This window comes from Solea senegalensis, linkage group LG13 (genome assembly GCF_019176455.1).
Source record: "Solea senegalensis isolate Sse05_10M linkage group LG13, IFAPA_SoseM_1, whole genome shotgun sequence".
Taxonomy (NCBI): Eukaryota; Metazoa; Chordata; class Actinopteri; order Pleuronectiformes; family Soleidae; genus Solea; species Solea senegalensis.
Window position 1 is genome coordinate 18,999,837 of NC_058033.1, and position 21,874 is coordinate 19,021,710.

The following is a 21,874-nucleotide window of genomic DNA, read 5'->3' on the forward strand; positions in this document are numbered from 1 at the left end:
AGAGTATTTTCGTTTTTTTTTAACAAAACATGTGATTTTTTTTACGTGCATTACAACCTGTAGTGGATCTACAGAGGCACACAAATTTATCTGAACATGAAAAATATTGTATTTCACATGATGATTTGATTGCAATCATCATATGAAATTTAAACAAGTTCATACTGCGGGCCAGATTGGACCCTCTGGTGGGCCGGTTCTGGCCCGCGGGCCACACGTTTGACACATGATTTAGCCTTCCTTTGAGTTTTGCCACATTTTAATTTTGTTCCCAAAGAAATACATGCACACAGATGAATGGAAGGCAAACCATTCTTTTCGCAAATTTTTACCCTGTCTATTTTCTTCATCCTCTGCTGGGACACACATCACACACAGACACACACATATCTCCTGTCAACAGTTTAATTACTCTTACACATCGGTGCTCTTGGCATTCTGGCTCATATTTTAGTGCTTGTGCTATCACCATGGCAACAATAAACCTTGAATAACACCAAACTATTGGTGAAACTGACCCCTCGAAAGTGTTGCAGAGTTGCAATCCCATTTGCCAGGATTAGGATTAATATAAGCGCGGAGGGTTTTACTTCTACAGTGCAGCTGTGTATGTTCTGCATTTGTCTTATTCTACTGGTGTGACACAGTTCTGCTGTGAATCACCTGCCGTCTCTGCCGTTCTCTCCGCTCACAGGTTTTTTTGTGAATGGAGACTCGCAGTGCTTTATGACGAGAGAGGGGATGGGATGCATGAATGGGAGGTAGCTACAGACGGATGAATGGGAGAGATGGAGGGATGCGCGTGGTAACGGAAGGTGGGATGGTGGCTACGTCATATTACGTTTCCGCAGTGCATCAAGGGAACTGGTCTGTCTGTGACTCATACCGTCAGGATGGGGAGGGGGTGTGATGGAGAGAGCGTGCAAAAGAAGAGCAGGGGGGAGGAGGAGGAGACAGAGATGAAGAGGATGAAGAGGAGAGAAAAGGGAAAGGAGGGGTCTGGTCTTTTTTTATCCTGTCTATCGTTCACCCCCCCCCCTCTTTCTCCGTCACTCCCTCTCCCCATCAGTGATGTAATACAGGTGACCTATTCATCACGGGGAGGGAGCCTCTCTCCTCTCCTCTCCTCTCCTCTCCTCCGTGCTCAGCTGACTGGCTTGAATGCGTGAATGAACAGGCCTCTCTCCTTTTATTGTGGCGGAGGGGAGGAGAGGAGAGGACACAGGAAGCTGTGAGGCAGATGCAGAGCAAAGGAGGAAAGAACAAATGATAAAGAAGAGAAAGAGGGAGGAGCACAGAGAGGGAGCGAGAGAGAGTTCCCATGGGATCTGAGCAAATACACATTGACTGCTGATCTCATTCTGTTTGTGTGGATCTGTTGCGTTTGTGTGCCGTGTGTGTGCAGGTGTACATGTGCGTGACGTATGAATGGATTCAGCTTTGCTTTGCGCTCATTGAGAAATTCCCGACCTCTGTCTAACTGAGACACTTCCTCACTTCTGCACTCTAACTATTAGAGAGCTCTCGCTCTGCACGGCTCACAGTACAACCACTTCCTCCTCCTCCTCCTCCTCCTCCTCCTGAGCAACCCCAATGATAGCAGCCATCTGCGAGGATAAGTTATTGTGTTTTGCTTCCTTTACGATTGAGTCGTCACTCTGTCCACAAGAGTCTTAAATAACACGAGGACTAAGAGAAGAGCGCTGCCTCCTCTGTTTGCTGCCTAATGGCTGCTGACTGCCGTGCTCGGTTTGTAACAATCAAGTGCGATTATTGCCACCCACATGACACCTCTGCACATGGATCACAGGCCGTCCTCCTCAGTGTGTGTCTCGTATTAAAACGCCTGTATATTTTTATGCGGTCAAGCGCCATTCCATTGCAATCCAGTCACTCAAAAAAAGCACATTTTAATGCCAGGTGTAAACTGAGTCATGGATTAAGACTCTTAACTTTGTATCACCTTCATAAACGGCATAGGATTTTTGCCAGTCCAGTTCTTTGTTGGCTTTCACAGAACGGTAGAGTTTTATTGACGAGGCAGAGGTGAATATCGCAGGGAGCTAAAGCTGTAACACGTGCTGCTCGGGGAGTGTTTGACCTTTGGACCTCTGGTTGCCTCCGGTAACAGGCAACTGCTTAATTTGACTGTTTTTGCTTGTGTATGCGATGACTGAAGGATCTTGTAATTACTACAAAATAGTTTTAATACATTTTTGTTTCCTTTTAAAGGAAAATAGATGATTAACTTAGCACATATGAGTGGACACCTCTGTGATTGACAGGTGACATCGTCCAATTGGTACCCAGTTGCACGCCAAAACGCAAATATTGAGAATTCAGAACAGGAGTTCACTTGGGTGCATCACTCACAAGCTAACATCATTTTTTCCATCCAATAACAATTTTATAATTCATATTTTATTTTATTCCAAGATTATTAGTGGAGGTTAGTAGCATTTACAGATTTTTACTTTTATAAGACTGAGTGAACGAATGCTCATCTTTAAGAGGGGAAAAAAGATGAGCGTGAGCGAAAGAGGAGAGGAAGTGCATGCGGGACGGTGAAGGAGATAGGAGAGGAAGGGCAGATAGTCCAGGATTAGTATAATGTCCCTGTGCACTTCAACAAAAATAAAAATGGACTGACCTCATTACACTCGAACGCGGTAGACCTCGCAACCACAGCAGTATATGTTGGTAAGCTGTATCTTTAGGACTCAAAATGTATTTACAACACATAAAACTGATTCAATTGCACAAATAATTGATGCCAGTGCGTACGTACATGGTTTTAAACGTATTATTATCATCCAATGGTTATCCATTGTTTGTTTAAGATGCACATATGTAGATTTTAGACCTCTCACCCTGTGTATATGTCCATCACGCTCACACACACACACACCAGTCATCATCAAACCCTGGTCGTCTCTGCCTCCACCTTGTATGAGTCAGAGCTGCAGTACAGTGTAGGAGGGGCTGGGATTGGATATCCTGATGGTGGCTCATCTACACACACACACACACCGTTATTATAGAGGTGAGGATGGAATACATTCATAAAGAAGTGAGGACCAGACGTCACCTCCGAGATATGAAACTCCAACTGATCCTCGCAGATGTTCAGGAACACACACACACACACATGTGATATCACATGTGCACATATCATCCATGTAATTACCCCATGCAGTAATACACGTGTGTGGAAAGACACGGCAACAGCACATACATGTGTGCACTTAACACAAATAAGCACTCACATCCATACAGCACACACACACACATACACACACAAACACAGCATGCTGTCACATCCGGCCCTGCGCTCCACAGCATAGCCTATAATTAGCTGCCTGCAAAGCTGACTGCCTAGAGATGAGATGAGCTAACCAGAGAGAGAAGCAGAGGAAGAAAAGGAGATGAGCTAACCACATGGAGGTAGATGCTGCTCCACTGAGAGAGAAGGAAGGATGGGGGGGATGGGGGAGAGATAGATGAGGATTGTGAGTGTTTGGCGAGGGGAGTAATAACCAGAGTGAGATGAATACTGAAAAATGTAAAAAAAAAAGTATGTGTTGTGGGTGACCAAGCCTGAGTAGTGACATGCTCTCATCCACAACCCATTCAGCTATTCAAGACAACCAAATAAGGGATTTGGAGGTGTGTGCATGTGTGTGTGTGCATGTGTGCGCATGTTCCATTCTCTACTCAGAGACCGGACAGTTTTTATGAATGGGGCTCGGGCATCCAGCGCAGTAAAGTATGTCAGCACACTATAATGAGAGCTGCAATGGTCTCTCTTTCTCTCTCTGTCTCCCTCTCTCTCTCTCTCTCTCTCTCTCACTCTCTCACTCTCTCACTCAAGTTGCAGGATTTCAACTGTATGACAAAAGTAGGCTCGAGACTCGGCTGTGAATGAATGAGTCAGGATCGACGTAACCCATCTTCATTGTCGGGGGTGGGAGGGAGGGAGGGAGGGAGGGTATGTATGTATGACTCATACTCTCTCCTCTCTCATTGTCACTCCACTGCAGTAGCAGTAGCCGAGGACTTCTGGCCCACTGTGGGCTCTCCCTCCTTTTTCTCTCCATCTCCATGTCTGCCTCTGATTTTTGTTCCCCATCACAGTCAGCGCCTCTTCAACTTTGTTCGTCCACGGTATCGTGTTATGAGGATGCATGTAACGATTGCACTTACTCTGGCCCCTGGCCCCATCATGATAATATATACTTGTGCTGTGCAGCCAAACATTATCAGATTGAACCATTACACAAAAAAAACCTCAGAATCGATGCAACAAAAGTCTCTGATTAATGGAAACTGGGGTTTTTGCTAACAACAAATGCAAAAGCAGCAGTATTATAGCCAGAGATGAAGTAAACAACAACAATAGTCTCCAGGTCCATTCAGAAATGCATAAATCCTGTATTTTTTTCTGTATCTATTTCGTTACGTCTCACTTGATTTATACCGTCAGTAAATGTTTTTCTTAATTGGTCTAATGGGCTAATTTGACATCTTACTCAATACTGCATGATATCTTGGTTCTGTGGACTCTCTCTCCTGCGTGTTTTAGATGTTTTCCTGCTCTAAAAACACCCGATGCAAATAGTCAGCTCATCAGCAAGCACCTCAATGTGGACTGTTAGCCTTACTAGCCTTACAAGACTCAAGCCTAGTCCATATGTGGATGGGTGTAATGCAGAGCTTCCCAATCCTGCTCCTAGGGGAACCCTAGGATTGGTAATCACTGGTACTGTATAATGAAAACCTCTGGTTCTCTGGTTTAAAAATATAATCCTGTACATGCATGAAAAAACAAAACCCTGCCATGTCAACAGGTGGCAATATAACTGTAACTGTAAAGCCTTGTTGGCCAAAAAACCTCAGTTTTCCTCATCTAACACACAGTTGTGTGTATAAAAAGGCCAAATTGCGGAGGAAAAACAAGAAAACAAAGATGGAGCTGGCCAAATTGTGGAATTAGAGGCTTTAAAAGGGTAATTTATAAATGAATAAAACTATAATTCTTATCTAACAGGCGACACTTAACATACAGTTTGTTCCAGTGAGATTCTAAATGACGTTACCTCTGCACCGGAACAGAGACGACGTTCTGTACATCTAGCTGTGTACTTCACAGACAAATATATACAAAAGGCTTCTGTTTATCACAGACTGGCCAAACCTTTGTGTGCAGTGTCCAGCAGCTTCCTTCAAATTCCATTATTTTCCCTGTGATGATGATGACAATGGAGTCAGGACTCTTCTTTCAAATAGTAGCTTACAAAAACTGATGAAGCCAGACACAGCATGGAGCCTGGCAAGACATGGGAGAAGAGTACATGGCTGCAGACTGTTTTCCCCCCCTCCCCCCTGAAGCCACAATATTAGTTTATTTGCACAGCAGTAAAGCATGACATCATATATATTGTGGGAAAACAAAACCGAGACGGGAACTCTTTCACCTCAGAATCAACAAGATGTGGGAAGAGGAGGGAAAATATAGTTGCGTTTACCACAAATGACCATGATAGAGATGCACTGCCATTTCAGTCGGTGAACGTCTCCAACTGCTGAAGTGGGAGGGACATAGGTCATATTTTACATGATGGAATTACCTGCTGGAAACTCACCAACAGTTGTGGTGAAGGGCAGTACTTGTGTTGCTGTTATTATTATTATTGTTATTATTATTATTCCATGCCTTCCACAGCTTGACTAATGGGTGCACTGGGCCCTGTGCTTCTTCCCCTGCTGGGATGCAGGAGGCATGGAAATGAGATGCAGTACGGTGTGTGTGAAGTCAGCTAGCGGCAATTACAAATGGACAGGCAGCTGGTTCCACTGTATGTAAACCAAAATGGCAGCTCCTTAATTAGGGAAACGGAAAGTTCTGTCCTTTTACATGTGATTATTATTGTTACATTAGCTGCAAAGTGGTTGTACTTTAGTATAGGGAGCTGTTTTTACTCGTTAAACCCATTTCTCACATCTACAGGTAGGTTTTTATGAGACTTTGTCAGTTTGGTAATTCTAACATGAACATAGTAAATTTAAATAAGTCAAACATCACATGTAATCGACTTTTTTTTTTTTACACATCATTGCGCAATGTTTAAAACACAAAATATGTCAATATCACTGCATTTTAAATGGGTTCACTCTCATTTGTCACATTTACAACTCACTAATGTTGAGAAGTTCAGATCAGAGATTATTTTTATGTTGAAAGAAGTAAATCATTCATGTTTTGTGCTTTGTTCGAATGGAATTTGTTACCTTTAAAAAATCTGTTCTAAAGCATAATTTCCTTCCTTTAAAAATGTTAAAACCACTGCTTATGTTTTCAGTAATGCTGTCTATATTATTTATACATATTTATCAAACTACAAGGTTGTGATGTTTTTTTTGTGTCGTTTTGTGTGTTTCTTTTGTTGTCTTGTTGTCTGTTTTATAATTGTAGTGTCTCTCTCTCTCTCTAAGTTTCCCCTTAACAACAACTGACTGGACGATAACATGCCGGCTTATGTCCTCTGCAGAAGTTGAATTTAATGAACTGGAGACTCTAAGTTGACCGTAAGTGAACGTGTGTGTCAAAAATAGACTTTTCCAAACACGGGATAGAAGTGTTACTGAGCCTTTAATTGTCCTCCCCTTTTCCATAATGCGTGTCGCGTTTATGAATCGACAGGTCAGCAGCTGACAGATGTGAAGTGCCCGCCACAGGAACAGCGAGTCATTGTGAAGCTCTGACCAAGAGGAAGGAGAGGAAGACGAGAAGAGAAGAGAGGAGAGAGGTAATGAAGGTGTAATTTGCTAACCATCTGTGAGGTGCCTGGTTGCCCTGGAGGTTTCCTCTTCTCCGGAACTCCCCCTCTGCAGGGCCACAGGTGCTGGAGAGAGGAGGAGGAGGGTCACATGTAAGGAGGGAAAGGAGGGGTTAAGTAGTAAATGTCATTGAATAGAAAAATAAAAATAAAGAGGGGAGACAGATGAAGAAAGACATCACTATTGACAAAAAAGGTTTGGTGATAGGTTTAGGGACAAGGACAACTGGATTCGTCTTTAGGAAAAGGTCACAATATGATTTAAAGCTGTAGTGCGTAACTTTTTGGTGACTTTATTGTGCTGTTGATGTCATGATTTTGCCTCGCTTTGGTCTTCATGAACAGAAATGATGTAACATTACTTGTATTTTGCGTCCTTCATCTCAAAATGGGTATCAAGGAAAATGGAGTTCATGACTTTCTTTCTGTCGTGAACCCAAATACTTTAAGAAGGAAACACACAATTCTACCACACGAGTGAGATCCATCAAACTGGTTGATGAATTTTAAAAAAATACCGTTATCCCCAAAGAAACAAAAAACATTCCATGTGTATATGCCTGCAGTGCAGGGCTGTGCGGGAGCACTAAGTGTTTACCCCATTGAAAATGCAGAATGACTGGCATTTTTGAGAAGTAGAATTCACTTCTGAAACTTGCTGTGGTCGCTTGTTTCATGTTCGGTCAACCCGTTTGCAGAAATCACTTCCTGTGTGCGGCAAGAGAATGTCACCAGGAGACACGATATCTGAACGCCGCTGTACTGAGAAGTACACAGAGAACAATGGTTTGAAAACTTGTACGTGTTTGGTTTTAGGGCATTTGCCGAACCAACCAATGTTGCCTCACACGACTGGTAGTCATGGTTACAATGAAACATAACTATGGGCTGTAATAAGCTGCCTCCACAAACGACCTCTGTGGCTGCTTTTTATGGGAGGACAGCCTCAGAAATTAGAGAGCAAAGGGATGTTGGCACGGAGTCGCCACCAAGCAGAGGTAACGGGCAGAAATATTGGGGGAAGACAATGTGGTAGAAAAGGAAGGAAAGGGCATCATTTAGTGCTCGCCGGACGATCATCATGTCATCCTCTATTGAGAAAGAAGAATTTTTTAAACATATCTGGTGCTTTCTGAATGTTCTTGCATCCGAAAATAGGTCAGGAAGTCTCCTGTTTCACGCCGCTTTGTTCTGAACGGCTTGAGAAGTTCAAATCGTCCTTGTGTTTATGGTTCTATTACCTTACAGCCAAGCCCCCCCCTTCTCTCTTCATCCTCCTTAAGCTCCGCTGTAACTCACCACCAATCACTTCCTTCCTTTACACTCCATCCCATCCCACAACAATCATCATTTTAGAGCATTCCCACCCATACACTCATCCACTTTAAGGCTTTACATTTAAGAAAAAAAAGAAAAATAAAGAGCAATGGTGGCCCTGAAATGCAAATCACAACAACAACAACAACAATGACTTACAAACTACACACTTTATTCACACTGTGGCAAATCAAAAAATCACAAATAAACCTTTTTGTATTTCTTTATTTTAAATCATTAATGCACTACTTTAACATGCAGTAAATTGTAAATGAATGCCAGATATTGAAAGTTATTCTGGAAAAACACTCACAGGATAATTTTCTGGGCCTTTTATGGTTAAAATTAGCAAAAAAGTCCAGGCGGACATTTTGAGGCTTAGGTTTTAAAGGGTTAAGCTGAATTTACTGAAGAATCTTCTGGACTTCTGTGTAAATATGTGAATCAAATATTTATTCAGAATAACTTTATTAAGAAAGCGGTTCCATTCATTTTTTAAAAAGTTACCACCACTAAATCCCTAAATCCATTCTTCTCACTAGATGAATTCAAAAATGACTGAACTCCTCGCTTCCCTTCCCTTGAACGTGTGCGCTCGCGGCGGTGGCCGTCGGGATCTTTGCCTGCTTTGATGCGCTCCGGTCAGCCGTGTTGCCTCTGACCGTCTCTGCCTCTGAGGGGCATATAATGGTTTTAAGACGCCCTGGCTTCCTCCGTAATGACTGCTTCCTCTGCTCTTGTCCAGTCCTCGCTGGCTGGATCGTGTGGGTGGCTGACTGGCCACCTGACAGGCCGACCGACCAACGCTCGGCCCACATCTGCAGAACCGCTGAAAATACTACACAAATCTATCTTTGTGCACTCTCTGCTCATATCTAACAGTTTCTCTCCGTCTAATTAGACTGAACAGCTGCCCTGCTTGTTGTCGCACGCTGCAATTGCAGATTATTTCAGTAGGAAAACGTGACCTCCCACTAATTCTGAGTGTTTGGCTTTGAGAATGACTGGTTAGTTGTGTTGCTGATTAACTGTTGGGATGGATGGCTGCTTTGCTCCCCGCCTCTTTGACTGACTGGCTGATTTAAAGCTGGCTCCTTAAGTAGCTGACTTATTGGCTGCGGAATGCAGCAGGTGGTTCGAAATCTGAATGGGTTTCGCAGTTGTGTGTGTGTGCGTGTGCTTGTTTCCCATGGTTGGAGCTGTTGAGGTTATCTGCAGACCCTCAGATTTCTGCTCTAATCTGGCATGTTTCACATTCCCAATTTCCTCCGCCGATGCATGACTCCTCCACTCTGTGTTCACTCTGTGGAAAAGTATGGCAACTGCGCCGCGTGTGTCTGTCTGTTTCTCTAGTTTTGCTGTAGTTTGCTCTCCCAGGTCGCTGATGAAACTCACCTGTTGTGTTTTGTTCACTTCTTTCGCATCATCTTCATCATCTGTGTGCCTGGATTTAGCCTCACAGCCCAAAAGCTTGGTCGGGGGGGTGGGGGTGGGGTTTGTTATGATTTGTACATTTCTATGTAAGTAAAGTGAGGGCCAGACCATAATAGCAGGTTTGGTTCTGTGAAATGGCAACAATGGTAAAAATGCACAGTCGCAAAAACAAAATCAGTTCTGAAACATGTTACACAAACAATAGCAGATCAGAGGTCATGTCCATTCACAGGGTTCAGGGAAGGACACGACTTGACTGATAAGATCCGTATCAGGACATGGTTTTTTCCAAAAGGAACTAAGTCAAGGGGCAGCTGGAGATGTTTCAGCTCTCACACTAGAGACAGACTAAGTCCTCAAAATCTTTAAAACTCTTTAGAACTTCTAACAAACAGAGGAGTTTACTAAACTAAATTATCAGTACTTACACATGACAAAGTAAATAACTATTTACTGTATTATTACATGTTAGTTCTTATATTATTTACATTTAATCTTTCATAACTCTTCCTATAATAACTATGATCAAATTCCAACTTCATTCTATAGTTTCGGCAGCGTTACTTTAATAACCCTGACTAGCTTCATTGACCTAATTTCACATATGGGTTTACTTCTTCAAGATGGCGGACGTTTGGCTCAGTGAGGCTAGAGAACCAGAGTCTCTGGTTGTGTCACAATGGAAGGTTGAAACGCACACACACACACACACTCACGAACACACACACGTTGATTCACTTGATCATTAGGTAAACAAAGGGCAGCGGAAGCTAAAGAACACTCTATCTGCAGCGCTGTTGACTCTACCGACCCTTATCTGTTATATGAACTCTACACTGTCACATAAACATGCTGGGTGTGTGTGTGTACACTGCAGATTTGACCACACATAAATATATTAGATTTGTGTGTAAAAAAAAAGTGTTTGCATGTATGTATGTGTATGTGAGTGTGTGTTTTACTGAAGTTGTGGTCATGTGACGCAACCACGCCGCTGGATTCGTGCCTGTTTGTGTTCCGCGCTGTTGTGAAACTTTTCCAGTGATTCAGGATCATAATTGTGTGTCGCCGCGTTTTACGTCTTTGAGTCTTTGACTTCATTCAGAGAACAAGCACTGAGAGGAACTGTGGTTCGATCTCATGCTGTTTACCAGTTAGTGAGTGGCATCCTGGGTCAGGACGTCTAACCTTTGACTGTGTTTGATTTGTGAAGAATGATGAGTAATGTCTTCTGGAAATGCCTGGGCTGACTTCAATAAATAGATTTTAATTAAAGAAAAACAAAAAAACTTCTCTTATCGGAGTTAATTTAAAGTAGTTAGAATTCCCTTCCCTTCCGCCTGTAAATGTGGCAGAGAAGGATGAGGCAGCAGCGGAGCACACACACGCCTGTGCCAACTGTAAACCATTTAGATTTGAAATAAGTGGTCAGTTTATCACAGTTGATCACCGCTGCCTCTGTTGTCTGTATAGCGAATGGATCTATGATCACAATTCCGTCTGATCGTCAAACATGCCCTCGGTTGAAATGCAAGGAGAGGATGAAGCTGAATCCATACTAAATATGATTTGTAGAGTTTAACGGCAGCAGCGTGCAGTGTGTGCCGAACGCCAAGTCCGACTCCAGTCCTATTAAGCGTACACATGCAGGAGTAATCAGACTATGAATCGCATTATCCAGGTATGTTAGTCCGATTATTACTAGCAGGATTTTAGTTGAACTAAGAAGACTGGACTTTTAACTCATCGAGAACTTGACAACACAGACAACACACTGTGACACACAGAGGACGTGTCAGGGGTCTTTTGAGGATATACTCAAGAGAACCCGACTTTGTTTGTATGTAAGTACTTTCCCCTGGACAACAGGTTATCAGCGTGAGGTCACCAAACCAAAAATAGCAAAGGGAAACTGGGTTAACCTTTTTTTTTTTTTATTCCAATTCTCATTCTGTGTCATGGTTCACTTTCAAATCAGTTCACCGTCAATAGTAACACCATTAACACCAGTTATATATAAGGTTTAAACCTCAAGTTCACCACAATCTAACCCAATCTTTTGTGTCCTTCTCTTCCTGCCTCGCCGTCTCCTTCATTCCTCACTTCCTTTTTACTTTCCCGTCCCATCCTCCTCCACGCTAAATGAAAACCAGACGTTTAGCCCGCCCTAATCAAGATGTCCTCCGCTGAATGAGCTGCATTATGGGATGTGTAAACAGCGAGATGGGATATTGTTCACAGATAAAGCCCCGTTACAAAACAGGCAGTGATTGAGAGGAACGATGCGCACTCAGATGTCTGTAGGTGTTTTCAATGGAATGGCCTGAGAACAGTTGGCATAGGAACTATAGTGCATAGTGATCAGCATAATAATCAAACACCTTGCTTATTTATTGGGTGCATTAGGCTAAAACTAACATGCCTGCAGTAAATTCTACCTTCATTAAAGTTACTTTATTCAGTCATTTTGGAGCAAGAATGTTTCTGTTATTCCTAGAAGTTTTGATATGAGAAAATGGAAAGTCAATACTTGGCTTACATGGATAAATACTGTTATTTTTAAATGTTGCTAGCTTCTTTATGTGACACCAAGATGAAATCATTTGGTCTAAATGTTACACATAGTTTACTTAATAAGAACAACTCTTACTAACTAACAACTATTAATTAGTATTTGTGACAGTTGTTTATTTTTGAGTCATTACAGACTACAGGCGAGTAGTATTGATACGTATGTGCTGTGGTCGACAACAAACACTCACATCCTCGTGATAAAACAAAAATCTTTATCCCTCCTCGTTTGATCCTGGTCTTCAGTTTGGAGCTCCAGACCAAATTCAGCTAAATCACATAGGTTTTTTTTTTTATTTTTTTTATAAATACCATGTTCCCTCCGTGGCCTCTCTGCTGACTGCAGCTTAACTGGTAGTCAAACAGAAAGCCCTTATCGTAGGTAAACAATAAGTGGCCACTCAGCCATCCGGGCTACAGCGATAGGCAGGGGGAGAGATAAACATCTGTGTAATGCCATGCCTAACTGCAGATCGAGTTCCCCTCTCTGATTTAAGGCTTGTTTTTGATCAAAAAGCATCTGGAATATTAACGTGACCTTGTAAGAGTTTCCTGGCTCGCCTCTCGCGGTGACCACATACATCTCTGAGTGCCATATTAATGCTGCGGTCACCTACACCCTGAGGAGGGTACTATGCCGACACACACGGTAAACCGCACGACAGTGACTTGCCTGGAAAAAACATTTCTGTCTGTTCTCAACAAGGTTGTCATCGCAGTCGACGGCCAATGTGAAAAAGTCTTAATGCGGTGTTACAGTGTGAACGTAGAGATGCAGGACCAACTCCATTATCTCTAAACTTGTGCTGACTCTCCCCTGTTGATTTGGAGTGATTATTTATAATACATTTTTGGTAAGCTGCTTTATTAATGATGACCGTTATGTATGAGCATAACCACGATAACCTACGACCTTTGGTACCCACGTATTTGTGTGTCTCATTTGAACTTGTTCATTCAGTGTTTGTCACCATTCGTTATTAGCGCCTGAAACGGGGTTGGAACGGCTCCTGGCACGAATTTGTGCGAGGACCCTATTGTTATCCTTCAGATTGTTATTATTATTATTATATCTGTGACTTTCCAGTCATTTTTGAGGGGGTTAACGTGCAGAAAAACTTTGCACGGGGGGTCAGGTCTGGCGAAAATGTGATATTGGCATAAGGTTTGTTACTCAGGGTTCAGCATTCTAAGACCTACTCAAAATACAATAATATAATCTTTGGAGAAAGATAGGATGCGTACTTATAAATGGGTAAATATCCCATCTGCTAACTCAGAGAAGAAGGGGTTTATGAATTTTACTGCTCTCAGCCACCAGGGAGCGATACAAATAGTTTGGCTGTACTTTTAAAAGCTTGTGTATCTTTACAGTGTTAATGTCATAGACTGTCTTTAAAAATGGGCGTAGTCGTCTGGTTTGAAAAGTGATGCATGTATAACAGAAGTAGCATTTAGCCTCCAGGAATTTTCCCGTAGACCTCCATTCATTTGGAGGTCTATGGGGAAAATGATTCTTCCTCTCTCTTCATTTATAACATCAATAAATATTTTCCTCAGGAGTTAACAGACTCACTTGCTAGTTTCAGGTGCTTCTTTTCCAAAAGAGCATGATGTTTATTTTATAAAGTATGTACTATACTTTTAGAAGAAGCTGTCCAATAGGTGACGTTTGTGAATTTCTACTGGCAAAACTGTCAGTGGCTGCAGTCAATTGTGAATCTTGAGGCTTTAAAATGGGAGTTGAGTTTATGTCCACTTATGGTTAATGCTTATTATGCCTCTTTTTCTGTAATTAAAGGCACATCCTTGCTGGGATTAGGTCGTAGTGATGGTGGTATAGAAACCAATGAGGTGAATCAACATACCTCGTAAACATGTAGATATGGAAGTGTGTGGTCGATACATATAGATATACAGTAGATATACTAGAAATTACTTTTAGGGCATAATTGTCGCCACACAAAGCCTGCACCTAACAGTGAAGTTGACCCCACAGCAGACAGGAGAGAGAGGATGTTGTTCGAAATCTAAAAACAACTCCCTTGCATGCTTATTTTGCTCTTGTTTTCCAGCAGCATACCAGTTTTTCTTTTTCGGGAGGGATGGAGGGATGAAGCAAGGAGTGGAAGGAGCGGGATAGAGTGCGTAGCACTGACAGTATTTATAGCCCGGTGTTCTGACCAAAATTATCAGTGTACCACAAAATAACTTCCTCTGGCCTCACCGCCAAATAACAGGAAGCCTTCAATTGTGCGTATTTATTAATTTTACACACAGACTGACACACACGCTGAAAGTGCACTCATACAAACGCAAACACCACTTGAAAACATACTCTCGTCTGCATGTACGCACACACGAGGCTTTGCTGCTTTTATAAATAGTGCCGCTCCTGGATCGCTGCAGATTCGGCTGTGTAAACTTCCTCCACTTTCTGTAGTTGGTTTTTCTTTGTACTTACAAACTCTCTCTCTCTCTCTCTCCCCCCCTCTCTGTCTCACACTCTCTTGCACATATGGCCACAGACGGATACAGATGGACACATGCAACCGAGTACGAGTGCACGTGGAAATACACAAACACAACTCTCCGAGTCTGGCCTCCATTAGGCAGACATTCAGTGGAGTTTGGGGCGAGGGGGTCAAAGGTGGAAGTGTGTTAATGGATGACGTGGGGGGTCTTCGCCGCTTGACTGACCATCATTGCCACGTGCACTCTTACTCATGAAACACGCATGCATTTATAAATTAGGTATTTCGTCATTTCACCTCGTCTCCTTATTCCGTCTGTCTGTCTGTGTGTGTGTGTGTGTGTGTGTGTGTGTGTGTGTGTGTGTGTGTGTGTGTGTGTCCGCGTGTGTTCGCATTCTACCGCTGGGTCAGTAAATTACAGGTTGGAAGTTTCAACACGGCTCAAAATACAATCGCAGACGCTGCACCTGGTGGACATGTTAGCGAGCGTGTGCACATGTGCATCTGTGTGTATGTGCATGTAAGAATGTGCAAGAGCGTGCCTGCTATCCGGAGACGCAAAATCTTATCGGCATTTGCGTGTCGTACATGTTTTTTTTTGCTTTTTTGTTGTTTTTCATGCAATTTATTCTCACATTACTGTTTTTCAAAAGTCAGTTTGAGCTTTCACATTTTTTTGGACCAAGGTAGACGCCTGACCAATCAGAATCTGTGTTTTTTGGAGTGGTAAAGTTTAAATCTTTTAAAGCAGAGGTCTCAAACTTGTGTTAAAAGTTGTTTCTGTACGTTTTTTTAAATCTTAATAGAAAAAAAAATGTATTTAATACATTTTTATTGTAAAAACATGCTTTCATATCAACAAAAATGCTTTTATTTAGAAATTCTGTGAAATATCATCAGAAACAAATAATGATGGAAAAGGCGTGATATAATTTTAAGCTCACCTGTACACTGAAAAGTTGCTTTTTCCACAAAAAATTTGATTTTTTTCCATTTACCCAGCGCCCGACTGTCCAGACTAGATGCTCAGTGGTCATTTGAGTTTGAGACCCCTGTTTTAAAGCAAGGAAGCTCTCCTATCTTCTTCTATTCAGTAAAAATTACCTCTTTCTCAACATGTCTTGAGTTTTTTGTCCTGGTCCTTAAATTCATAAATTCATCTCTGAAATCTTTCCTGCCATTTATTCACGATGCTGTTAGTGTACAAACTCACTGAATTCATTTAATTTAATCACGTGTTCATTAAATTTTAGTTGTGGCATTGTGGCAGCACCAGAGTTAGCTCAGTTTTGATCTCCGCTAGAGACGTCCAATTCCGAATGCTGCACAAATTACATTTTCTCTGACCAGGCTGTTCAATTACCAAATCCTTAAGTGTCAAGTAATGAGAAACCTATTATTACTTCTAGTGCACGGACACCAATTCTGCCAAAAACGTGTCGACAACAAGTGAAACTTATCTAGAGCGTCCGTGTTCAGGTGAAGTGAAGCCATTTTGTCGCCGAGGGTGCCGCCGGCGCTGAGTTTGTGTGAGAACCCTTGATGCTTGCATACTTGTGAACGTGTCTGTTTTCTCTATCTAGGTGAGTATATTATCCATGTGTGTGTGTATTTGTGTGCGTGTTGAAAAAGAGGAGTTGGCTGGATTGCGTAATCACCATGTGTCTGGGTGCCTGGAGCCGGCAGCTCGTTAACCTGCCTTCCTTCCTGCTGTCACCTCAAACTAAATAAACACAGAGGCTATCTGCTGTGCATGCACACATGGACACACACACACACACACTTACATATGCATTTGTGCATTTCTTTCTCTTGCTTAAACACCGAGTTGTGCTTGTGTACGTCATGGGAGGCCCGTTCCTTTGAGCTGGATAAATCATATACACATACACACACTGTTTGTGCAGCATTTGTAGCGAGGACACTCGTAGACATAATCCTATCCCTAGCTCCTTACCCTAACCCAAACCCAATAATAACCATAACCTCAAAACCAAGCCCTCAAAATGCCCTAGAACACCTTCGCTCCCTATGGTTCTTCAGTTTTTGGTCCTATCACAGATACCCATACAAAAACACACGCACTTTACCTTTGAGGTTTTGTTTACCCTGTGGGGAGGATGTTACAGTTTGGATGGGATACAACATGTCACTGAGGAATCCTTCCTCCCTGACGGTTGAAAACAAGCTGCCGGGGTCTGTGCGGACTTTAACCTCGATCTGCGTGGTGTTTTTCAGCAGGTGGCTCATTGGCACCCGACGGAGGTTTGCAGATGTTTTGACAGTGCGGCCAAAATGTTATGAAAATGAGACGTGAAGTATTTGACGGGGGTCAAAAGTGCGCGGAACCGTGGCCTGCAGGCACACACGGAATTGACTTAATAATTTAATCAGGAGTTTTTATATTTACAGTATATGTTAAGTAAACATCGCAGTAAGAACTTTGTGAGTAACCCACGACAATTATTCTTACCTCATCCAAGCTAAAATGCAAGGCCAGCTTTCCCATATGTACCCGGTTTTGAAATGTGGAATTGTTGTCTTTGTTTGTCTGAAAGACATAAGAAGAAATAGTATATTAAAATCTGATAAACACAACATGGCTGATGTGCGTGCATAGCTGCTGTGCTGGCCCTGTTTCTTATAAACGATAAAAAAAAGAATAAAAATGCATCCCGGATGTTTTTCCTTATTCTTTTTTTTACCCATTTCCTATTACCAGACACGGGTCCATGTGGAGACACATAACTTGGTAAACTTTGACCTCATCTGATTTCAACTTTTCACTTTCTTTGTCCCAGGGCCCTTTAAAGTCTGTTTATTACCCATGCACTGGGGAACTTTCGGCTTTTCATTCCACAAACGCAAAACACAACAAACCACATGCAACGAACCCACATCAAGGCCTCATGTTTGTTTCATTAGAAAAAATAAAACAAAAATAAAAAATTACATTAACATGCCCTCCCCCCCTTTCTAGTTTTTCTTTTTTTCGCTCGGTTTCAAACTATTCCAACATTAAACTTAGTCGTGCCTCCCAGTCAGTCAGGTTCGTATTAGGTTTTTGTTTTTTTTTTCTCCGTAAAAAAAAAAATAACATGAGGAGAAGTGGGAGGACTGGCAGTGGAAGTATTAATAAACAAAGAAATAAATAATGTTTATTGCGAGCCAGACATCACAGTGGGTTTATGGTTGGACTGTAAACTAGAAGACTCAGCTTAGAATTTACATAATTACTTCCTGGTGTAAATTACTCACCCCCCCTCTCTCTCTCCCACACTGCCTCTCTCTCTCTCTCTCACTCTCTCCTTCTCTCCTTGGTCAAAACACCATTATATATTTTTTTCTTCAATAGACTTTCTCAAAAGACTACGTATTCTCCTTTTAAGTTATGCTCTATATTTAACTATTAAAAATAGACTGTATGCTGACATTAAAACAAACAGCCGTTTAGATGTTGAGAAAGAAATGTTACAGTTGCGCAACAACTCAGGAAAACAACAATAATATTAAAAGGCAACAAAGTCGCGGCCAAATATTGTTATTTACTAACTTTAACGACATTGTTCTCTGACAAGAATGAGAAAAATAATCACGCTTTTCTTTTAATAGCCACTTTTCCAGAAAGCTGTTATCATCGCAGGCACGTTATGTAACTTTTTTAATTAAGCCATTTTTTTAATTATAAATTTTCGTTTTATTTCACGTTAGTCAGGGTTCATGTGAACGGGAGACTTCCCACTTGACTTCTATAAAAGTGTTTGGTTAGCTCGCACAACAATAAATGCCCTGGAATGTAATCTAACGACAAAGTTTATTTCTAAAAAAAAACCCTGAGCTTATAAAAACATACAATACCTGGATTACGTCACAATCCTGGGAAACCTTTATTGTTCTTGCGTTTTGCACACGGCGTGCTCGACAATCAAACGCTTCAGCTTTGAGCTTTGCAGGGAGTGTTTTCTGTCTCTGATCCAGCATTGAATTGTAAAGCACAGGGTTGGGTTAGTTTAGTGGAGGTCAAGGAACACAAGGACAAATTACTAAATGAAACACTTAGCCTTCTTTGGGTCAGACTCTTTGTCTATGTGGTGTTTATGTCCTGGGCCCATGAAAAAGAAGGATAGGAAGTGAGGATGACATGAAAGAAAGAATAAAGCTCTTTTATTTCTGCATCCAGTTAACTGGGAGCACCAGTGTCACACACTGTGGTCATTTCACTCACTTTATCCTCTTTCTCCCTCTTCCTGTCATTTCACTTCCCTTTTTGTCTTTTCATGTCCTTTTTGTCATTCTTTCACCCCCCTCAATCTTCCTCTATCCTTCTTTCCCACTGAGACAGCAGCCATGTGCTTCGGAGGCCCTCAAAGATGAAACCGCACATTGGAGCTGTAGCAGGGGGTAGAAGAAGAGGAAGAAGAAAAAAAGGCTCCAGAATAAGCTCTGCCGGCGCTCCCAGCCAAGACACTCGCCAGAAACCAAACTGGATGTGGTGAAACTGTCAAATTACTTAAGGAAACTGCATCAAAACCTCAGGAGGCAAAAAACAGAGAGGGAGAGTTTTTTAAGTGCGTTGGAAAACAAGCAAAGCAAAATGGCATTTGGAGAAGAATTTATTATTTTTTTTAAAAGTTGTCTGTGGGGAGGCCTGCCTGTTTCAGTGTAATTTGTCAGTATCTTAATTTTCCACTACTAGGATGGAGGATAAATCAAGTCCAATCATCCTCATCCAGATTACTGAGCAAATACATTTTCCATTTAGTCCAAAATATGTGAACTGTGCTGCCTAGGTGGCCTTACAGGTCTTCTAATAATTTACCAAGCCGTTCTCTCCCGAGAGAGTCATATACCATTACTCTGTCACGTTCCTTGGCGTCACCTAACAGGCAAACAAAGTATACTTTAGTGTCTGAAAAGTGGAGTGGTATAGTATGCATTTGTTGCATTTCCATTAAGAAAAGTACTAAAATAACCGGCCCTAACTGTTCCATTTTGGACACCCTTCCTTTGGGGTACCAGAGTAAACTGGTATGGTATGGTGAGGTGTGGAGCTAGACTGGCTCCACCTACGACAGTCAACTGATTGGGCGACAGAAAAAAAACCCAAAACTTTCTTTATTTCTCAAATCGTCAAATCGTCCTCTGCCATACTAGACATAGCCCACTATGTCCCAGTGCTGCAGAGCAGATTTATTTCCACCCCAGCAGCTGCTGGGTCTTACCTTCTCCCAGTGGCCAGGGTTGGAGTGACTCCTCGTACCATGGGGTCCCGGGATTCTGTTAGCGTCATCTCCAGTGACAGGGTTCCATTACCACTGAGTCCTATGCTCCTGAGGCATCTCAGTAGACCCCAATTTCTCACCTGTGCGTTGACCAGTCTCTGCAGATGACGAGCATGACACAGGCTGACCTTGTTGATGGAAACTGGCCACATGTGTAATGTAATGTAGAGTCCTTGTAAAAACCAGTCCTTGCCTGTTTCTTCTTTCTCAGCCATTCTGCTGTTCTGCAGTGTTGCCATTTGATGTTCTAACTCCAGCTACAATGCCTCAAGCCCCTTCCTGTCCTCCTCAGTGGCTTTCTCCCACTGTTTCTTCAGCTGTCTCCTCTCTTTCATAAGTCTTTGCATCTCTTACTGTATCCTGGACTTGGACTGATGGTTCTTTCCACACTGTGTGGCTCTTGGACTTGATTCCCAATCTCTGTGCCCGATGTAAATGGCATCTCCCTTCTTATCCAGCCTTTGTTCCAAATTTCTGTGCCGATGGTCTGGCTCTCTTTCTTCTGACTGCACTGGGGCCACACAATGTGTGGTGTGGTTTTCTCCCTTCCTTCTTCCTCTCTGCTGTTGGCTGCGGTTGGGTGGACTCTGGACTCTTGTTGGTTGGCTGGTCTGTGCTTGGTTCAGCTTCAGCCGAGGTGCTGATACCATGTGGGCTGTGGTAGTTGTCCTGCCACTGGGTTTCACTCAAGTGATTTGGAACGACCTCTTGTGGGCCCCTTGCCTAGCTCTCCCGGACATCTTTTTCCTGCCTCGATGAATCTTCAGGGTCCTGGATGTCACTTTTGACCATCCAAAGATGCACTTTCGAAGCCTGTGTCCAGGCAGCACTTCTGTTCTGACAGTTACTGTGCTGTGGATATTGTTAGAAAACATTTGCAATACTCATTCCTGTGAAACTGCTAATGCAGTGTCAACATTAAGAACACCACACTCGGTTGTTTTGGATACAAGAACGAGGAAGAAAATTAAGGCTTTTACTTTGACATTGCTTCAACTGGACTCAGGTTTAATGTCATTTAAGAGGGAGATGTAGCACGAAAGCGCTGTTGACATGAGTAATGAACGAGCTCAAGGGCCAAGTGGCTCATTAGGCCTCTATAAATCAAATGCTATATGTTTCAAAATGAAGTTGTCAATTGTGACTCTGTGCCCTTGCACCGTGCTCTGGCTCCACTGAGACTCCATGCCCAGCAGTTAAAGACAGCAGAGACGACTATAACTTCCACTGCCTCTCTCACTCACACACATGCACACACACACACACACACACACACAACTCTACCTCCTCCTCACTCCATAACAAACAGCAAGAGCCCTGGGCCCCCAAGGCTTCCTGTATCCTACACACAGCCAGCAAGTAAACACAATCACATTCATTTACCCCTACACACACACACACACACACACACACAGAGCACACTGCGACTGAAAGAGAGGACTCAGACCAAATGGGTAACCACTGCTATTTCTTCCCTCATTAAGCCACAATATTACGAGCTGACACTCCGAGAGGCCTGTGGGCTTGGACTCAGTGTCTCGAGGTTTCCACTGTTGAGGGGTGAACGTCTCCTGTTACAGGAAGAGGGAAGAGAGGGAATCAGAGGAGATAACCAGTGATTCCGCAGAGATTTAATGTGCATATTTTAGATGTTAATCTGGAAAATCAAGGAAACTGTGTGTCCACAAGATGATTAAGGCCACAGGGAAGCGGATGGCCTTTCTTTTTGGTGTTCTCAGACTATGTGCTTCTTACAATTAAGTATTGCAATTGCATAATATTGTTTCCATTCTCTGCAGGTTTTTCCTTAATTACAGTCAGACTTCTCAAAACACTGGCAAACCAAGTGTCTGTAATAAGCCTGTGAGCGTTTGAACAGAGCAGGACTTAAAGGACTCTTTGTTGGCTCGTTGGTCACGTTGGACAATGATCTCTCGGCAGCACAGCCATGCTGAACACT